Raw genomic sequence first — 7,820 nt, forward strand, 5'->3', positions numbered from 1 at the left:
ATCAGTAATCCAAAAAACCTCACTTCATGCAACATAAGCTTCTAGGGAACAGTAATCTCTAGAACAAAACTCAGAAGATCTCAGATCTTTCCTTCCCTAAAATGAATGTGAGGGGAGGGGGTGATGGACTAGCTCAGGAAAAAAAAAAAAAAAAAAACCCCTATCAAAATCACCTGTTGAGGTTTTTCTTGAACACCCAGTTCCCACCCCAATGTATTCAATTAGTATCTACAGAGAGTTAAGACCTAGGTAAACACATTTTTAAAAGCTCCACAGGTGATTGTGATACACACTTCAGGTAGAAAATCATTGTTAGAGACTGAAAACAGACTCGAAAACCCACTTGCTCCCAAATATATGCATGTTGTTTGCATGGGCACATTTGAAGAATAAATTGAGCTAAGATACCTCATCACAATGAAATACTTTATCACACTTTATTCCTTAAAAGTATATTACAACGATCATCACAGTATAATCCACAGTAATAAATGAACAGTAAATTCAAGCTCCAATGTACGAAGATTGAAAAGTTTCACGAAGTCTTTTTTCCTTACAACACTTCTATAACGTACTCCTACGCTTCTATAACAGATCTTTAAGAAATCTTGTGCCACATTAAAAACGCTCATAAATTCTAAACTAGTTTTTTTTTCTCTCTCTCATTATAGAATTTAGCTCAATAGACCAAAGGGATTTTAAAAAAAGGAAATAAACACCAAATGTTATTGCTATTTCACTCATTCCACAAACAGGTATCAACCAATACTGTAAGTGCCACAAAAACACAAAATTAAACCCTAGCTTAATTTTGAAGTCTTTTTTTTTAAACTGATTTTAAACTGAGCTAAAACTCATAAATCTCAAACTGAAATGATGAAATTTACGGTACTAAATGTTCACGTATGAGATGACTTAAATGACTGAAAGACAAATGCCTGGATTTTGCATCTTTTAGGAATGTTGACTGACATTATTTTAGTCATAAACAAACCCACCAACTAAAATATCACCCTGAACAGTTGGGAGACATACGGAAGGAGAACCTTATTTGCTGTGAAGCTTCAACAGCTCCCTTGGGCAAACAGGTTATTTTTCAAATCGTTGTTTTAATAGTTTTAAAAGCAAAACCTAAAGCTACTCTGGCATAGAAAACCAACCAAAGATTTTAAATGTTTAACAAAAACAGTAATCAGTGTCATTTCACTAACATGGTCCAGTAGCTGAAGCACCACCATTAGGTAAGCCTGACAGACCTCAGTCCCTCATCTTACAATGGAGATAATAGTATCTAAATAAAGTAATTAATGAAAACTGTTTAGCACGGTGTTGGCACACAATGCTTAATAACTGATAATTAACGCTGATAAAAGAGTCTAGGAAAAAACTCCATTTTCTTATATAGCCACTTGAAAGCTCTATAAAACATGCTAAAAGTAATAATCCAGTGGTTCTCAACTCTGGTAGCTTCTGAAATACATTTTGCGCAGGCCTCATATCAGATCAATTAATCAGTCTCTGGGAATGAGACCAAAGCATCTTTTTTTTTTTTTTTTAACTCCGTAAGCGCTTCTCCAAGTGTAGTCAGGGTTGAGGTCCACCACAGCATTAACCCTTTCCCAAATATTAGTGTTAAAATTCTACATTAAAATAAGAACATAGTAATTAATTATGATGGCTTTCGAAAATACAGCTCTTAAAAAAAAAACCAGATGGAAGCTAAAATCCTGTTTTCTCAGTAACTGAAAATTAAATATAAAAAAATTCAGAGAACGTACCGGCAAGAGATAAAATAAAATGCAGGCTATCATAAAAGTATGACGTTCTCTGAGAATGAAAATCAACTTGCCCAATAACCACAGGACACAATTCTTTTCCCCAGTGTATTGCCCAAAAGACTTACAAGAAGACTAATCTTTTAACACGCTCCTATATATTTCAAATAACTTTAACCTGGTTTAAACAAATATTGGCTTTAATATTAAAATGCTGAAGTAAAAGCATAAAAATTTCAATAGTTTTGAAATTATCCTATGAAATAAAAATAAGCTAAAAGAAAACCTGCATTTGTCCAACTAATCAAGAATTAGATGAACGAACAAATCCATGACATTCATTATCAAAATCTATAAGCAGCATTAATACCATGTCAAATACAAATTATCTTTGAGGAGAAATCCATGAAAAATATCTCTCATCTTCTTGAGATATCAGAAAATGCATTTCAAGACCCTGGAAGAAAAAAGATCCAAAGTAAATCCTACTTGAGCATTCTATTGATAAGACAAGCAAACTATATGGAACACCAACAAGAGATTACACTGTGGTGAAAAATGAAATCTATCCTTCAAAGTTACTTCCTGAAGAACTTAGATTCTCAGATGTAATGTTCTTAATGTTAGTCCCCCAAATATTTTCTCTCAGAAACCACCGTCAGCAAACAAAAGGAAGAAACAGCCCGAGAATATTAAGATAGGTTAAAAATTCAGAATAAACATTCATGCCAAAATGCTTGAGAAAAAAGTGTAGAAAGAAAAAACATGTATATAGTCCAAAAGTCTTATTTTTAAATTAAAAAAGTAAAACATACTTAGGTATCGAAAAATCTTCCGAGTTCACCCTTGAAACACCAATTCCAAATACTTCAGGCTTTCATTCGGCCCAAACATTGGAACAATAAAGCTTAAAGGATGAAAATATACGTATGACAAACCACGTGAATGTAAGTTTTAAAATTCAGAAGACAAATGTTGATACCTTTGTATATTTAATACACAAATCTTCAAAAACTTGGGAGGCATTTGCTGAAACCAAAATGGCAGCCCACTGAATCAGTAGACCAATGAGATCTAAAGTAGAGTTTATAGTCTCTATTTTTAAGTTCAACCGTACTGGTTAAAATAGTCATGCTAGTCAAGATTTAGTTCCTACCACATAATCACTAAAGGTAGATAATGAGCTCTAAAACAGGATTAAGTACGTTCTGAAAAGTTTCCTAGTCAATGCACCCCAAATTTTTCTCCTGGAAAATGAAAGTACACAAAGGTTACGTAGATTTAGGAGACTCTTGAGTTTCCAGGTCAAAGAATGCTACCAATATTTCCCTCCCTAAAAAATAAAAGCATGAATATTTAACCTACGCACACCTACAACTCGCTCAGTTAAATTCAAAGACAATCTGAAGAAATTACACACACCTGTAAAGTAAAGTGCACCATGGAAAATTCAACTAACGTTGTTAACTATGGAAGTTCCAAAAAACAGCATATCAAGATACACATACTTAACAAATAGGTGGTACTATAAATCCTAAAATTCCCCTGTAAGTCCCAGGTGCCACAGAAACCTACATAAATAACATAAAACATCCACACACCTGCTCCAAAACTCTTAATGTTTTACAACAAAACTGAAGCCTCCTATCAAAATAATCAGGTTTTATCACTAACTCACACATGCTATTTTTTTTTTTCTTGCAGAAACAGTTAAAAATAGAAAGGTGGTACGTCCAAGCTAGTTTGGAAGCGACTTCTGCATCAAAACATCGTTCACAGCCTTGACCCTCAACAAATTAAGGGGGGCGAAGACGGTGTAGGAGGGCGATAACCCGGCTCAGACTCGCGGACCCGAGGGCCGAGAAGCTGCGGGTTATCGCAGGAGGGTGGGGGGAGGCGGACAAGTCGTCGGGCCTGATAGCCAGGCGTAGCCGGGGCCTAACTCTATGCTCCAAATCACTCCACCTCAGTAATGGCGTTTGGTGTCAAGTGAAAAGAGACTAGAGAGAGCTGCAGCGAGTACGCGGAACACCGTGCTGCAAGGCCTGAGGCCCGGGACAGCTAAGCCCCGACGCGGCCCTGGCCGCGGATGGTGGGGGCTCCACGAAACGCCCGGAGACTTCCATCCTCATACGCGGCCCCAAACAGGACAGGAAGGGGGAGGAGAAGGAGGGACTGAGCCGTCAGCCATTTTCCCTTACAGTCCAAAACACACAGCCACGCTCCCAAGACGCCGGTTCGACAACGAGCCGAGACCCATGCCCCCACCCCGCGCCGCGCCGCGCGCGTCCGCCCAGCCGGGGGCGGGGAAGGGGGAACGGGGAAGCCCCCCGCCCAGCCAGCAGCCGAGAGGGAGGAACCGCGCGTACACGCACACCCCCCTCGCCCTCCTCCCTTCACCCACATCCAGCTGTTGGCCCCGGAAAGGCGCGTCGCCCCGGTGCGGGTGGCTACTCACCGCACGACACGGTATCTTCACAGAACCAGGGCACGCAGGGCAGCGGGAAGACTCAGTCCCAGGATGAGGCCGACCCTAGGTGCATCCCAGGCCCGGCAGTGACGGACGACAAACTGCCTGGAGACCGCGGCGACAGAACTAGAGACTGCGGCCGTGAGAACGAGAAGGCTGCAAATGAGCCCCGGAATTCGTCCCTCGCGGCGCCCGCCCCGCCGCAGCGGTGGCCGCGGCCGCCTCCTCCTCTTCAGCCGGCGACTGCCCCCTTCTCCCTTCTTCCCTCGGGTTGGGACTCTCGCTGAGTTCAGATGGGCTCCGAGCAATGCGTTTCTCCTGCGTCACCTCCTCCTGCTCCTCCTCCCGCAACGGCGGCTTCACCTTCCCTTGGTCGCCGCCGCTGTCCCCACTCTGGGCCTGGTCGCTTTGCTACGGGTCCTTCTTGCCCCCGGCGCCGACGCGAACACCGGGCGCTGAGGCGGTCGCCTCCCGTAACGGAGAGGCGGCAGCGGCGGGATCCGGCAAGGCCTCTGAACTGAACAAGACGGGGAGGAGCTCCGCGCAGCAGAGGCCCGAATGGGCCGGGTGCTGGGAGGTTGCAGCTCCGGCGGCAGCGGAGACTAGCTTCCGCAGCCGCTGATTCCCGTCCTCGTCCATATGGCGAATCCGGCACAAAAAAAAAAAAAAAAAAAAAACCGCTCGGCCACTGGCGGCGGCGGAGGCTGTGGCAGCAGCAACCGCGGCGGCAGCAGCAGCAGCGCGGCAGCGCAGACTCCCACTAACCCCAGCGCCGCCCAAAGCCCCAAGGTTCCCCGCCCCCCGCCAAACCCCGCCCCTCACAGACCCCGCCCCTCAGCCTTCCCCCGGCGCCTGCCCAGCCCCCTCTGGCTCAGCTGCTCTGTTCTCCCCCTTCACCTGGGTCGGTCGGGCTCGGGAGAGTGGCGCGCACCACCCGGGGAGCGGAGCCGAGCAGGAGACGCCCAGAGTCCGCAGGGGTGGGGGAGGGGAAAACGATGCGGTAAAGATTGTTCACGAAGTAGCAGCTCTCCCAGCCAAGCCCTCCAGGATCAGGCTACTGCCAAGGGCTGTGTTTTTTCCCTCTCGGCTCGGGAGCGGTACGAGGCAGAGGTGGCACGAGGACGGACCGAAATGGGGGAGGGAAGGCCTGAAAGGAGCTGGCAGGGCGCGCCGGAGAGTGGGCCAGGAAGCAGGGACTGGCAGGGTGTGTGGCCAGGACGGGGTTAATCGCACCAGCCACAGCCGCGTCGTTCAGAGTTTGACTTGGACCGCTTGTTTTTGTTCCATTGTGAACCGCGGCCCGCCGGCGAGTGCCCGGATGATGACGTCACCCAGCCTCCCCTTTTTCCGGGATTGTGGGGGGAGGGGGACGGAAAGAAGTGATCCCGAGACCACGCCCAGGGCGGTCGCAGCGGCGGTGCAGGAGTTGGGGGGGGTACCGGCGGATCGGCAGACCCACGTCACGTGACGTGCGAGCCAGCCTAGCCGCGAGGCGGGTACCTGGGGGTGGCAGCGTTCGAGGTCCCAATGGCCCGGCCACCTGCTCCTCGCCGATAGGGGGAAGGTGTGGCTATCTCCTGCGGCCGAGGGGGGGGCCTTCCCCCGACCCTATGAGGGAGGTGCTTTGAGAAACTCATTCACAGGATCCTGCTGCATCAGCACCTGAAAGCACTTGGGGTTCCTCACAACCTAACCAGCTGGTTGACTACCTTTTGGCCATGGGAGCCCTCAAAACTTCATCAGACCAGCAAAGAAAAAAATTAGAAAATGCCTGGGGCGGCATAGCGACTAGGTAGCATTATGTATAGCAAGATTACCGTCTGTTGTCAACTCATTCGCACAATTCATTGTTAGAACCCAGAAGGGCCTTATGGATCCTCTATTTAAGATGTAATGAACATCCACTATGTCATGGAATATTTTCTACATGTTCATATTCCAAAGTGAAGGCTGGACAGGAAAACTATCAGGTTAATCTCAAATGAGATGCTTGGAACAATTCTGTACAGTCTACCTAAAATGCTCAAATAAAGAGAATTGTATTCAAAGGAAATGCATTTCCGAACTTAACCACAGATTTCCTTTTGACTTAATGTCTATGCACGCCAAATTGGATGCAAAATCATAGCAAAAATCTGTAATACAAGATCTATGATATTTTGTAGCTATGTTAAAATTATATTCGTGTGTAATACAGGGTTGTTAAAATAGAATCCAACCTAATTTACGGTGACACGAGGAGAGCATAAGGTTAGCAGTGTCTTACATTTTTATATTTCTTTATGTAGCACTAGTCTGTTTAAAGTTTTCACCACCAAAATTATCTATTAGGGTTCCAAGACATATTGTTCGTAGCCCTAGTAACTCTTAGCACTTTTTATCTTGTTTTTATAATTATTACCTTGAATGGCTTGCCTCCCTCACTAACTTTATGGCTCCTAAAGAGTAGACACCAACACCCATGTACAAAGTAGATTTGCTAAGTGCGTGGATGTTATTTAATCCTCAGAATCCTGTGAGGTAGCCAGAACATATATTGCTTTCCTTTATTAAATAAGAAAACAGAAAGGGTAGGTGATTTACCCAAGGTCACCAGACAAGATTGGTAAGTGGTGTTTTAACCCTACTAAAAAATGCACCTCTAGCAAGGATGTCCACTCTCACCAGTTCTATTCAACTTTGTACTTGGGGTTCTAGCCAGGGCAAGAAAAAGAACTACAAGGCATCCAAATAGAAAAGGAACAAGTAAAACTACCTATACCTGCAGATGACATGATCTTGTATACTGTATAGAAAATTCTGAGGAATACTTTTAAAAAAAACTAGAACTAATAAATGAGTTAATCGTGCAAGCAGGATATAAGATCAATATACAAAACTCAATTATATTTCTATACAGTAAACCCATTGACCCATTGCCACTGAGTTGTATATAGTAGTAATGAATAATTTCAAAATAAAACAATTCCATTTACAATAGCATCAAGAAGAATAAAATACTTAGGAATAAATATAACAAAAGAAATATAAGGTTTGCACACTGAAAACTATAAAACTTTGAAATAAATTTAAAAACACCAAAATCAATGGGAAAATATCCTGTGTTCAAGGTACAGAAGACTTACTAAATACTCTCCAAATTTTTCTATGGAGTCAACGCAATCCGTATCAAAATCCCAGCTGACTTCTTTGTAGAAGTTGACAACCTGATCCTAAATTTTATATAGAAATTCAAGGGGCCCAGAGCAGCCAAAACAATCTTGAAAAAGAACAAAGTTTAAGGGCTCCCAATTTCCCATTTCAAAACTTACTACAAAGCTATACTAATCCAAGGAGTGTGGTACTGGCATAAAGCTGGACATACAGATCAATGGCATAGAACTGAAAGTCCAGAAATAAATCTTTACATTTATTATTAGTTGATCTTTTATTAAGGTAAAATTTACATAACATAGTCATTGTAAAAGTATACAATTCAGTGGCATTTAGTACACTCACAACGTTGAGCAAACATCACCTCTATCTAGTTTCAAAACATTTTCATCACCCCAAAAGAAAATCCTGTACTAATTAAA

General features: G+C 43.8%; 1 protein-coding gene across 7 annotated transcripts in view; it reads right to left on the reverse strand.

Moving 5' to 3' along the window:
- Positions 1–4,497, reverse strand: part of USP9X (ubiquitin specific peptidase 9 X-linked) — a 141,305-nt gene extending 136,808 nt beyond the window's left edge. For all 7 annotated transcript variants that reach the window (XM_023731917.1, XM_004376928.3, XM_004376927.2 and 4 more), the window contains exon 1: positions 4,234–4,497. The gene's annotated coding sequence lies outside the window, so the exon portion shown is untranslated. The remainder of the gene's footprint in view (positions 1–4,233) is intronic.
- Positions 4,498–7,820: the final 3,323 nt, after the last annotated feature.

The sequence above is a fragment of the Trichechus manatus genome, unplaced genomic scaffold (genome assembly GCF_000243295.1).
Source record: "Trichechus manatus latirostris isolate Lorelei unplaced genomic scaffold, TriManLat1.0 scaffold00046, whole genome shotgun sequence".
Taxonomy (NCBI): domain Eukaryota; kingdom Metazoa; phylum Chordata; class Mammalia; order Sirenia; family Trichechidae; genus Trichechus; species Trichechus manatus.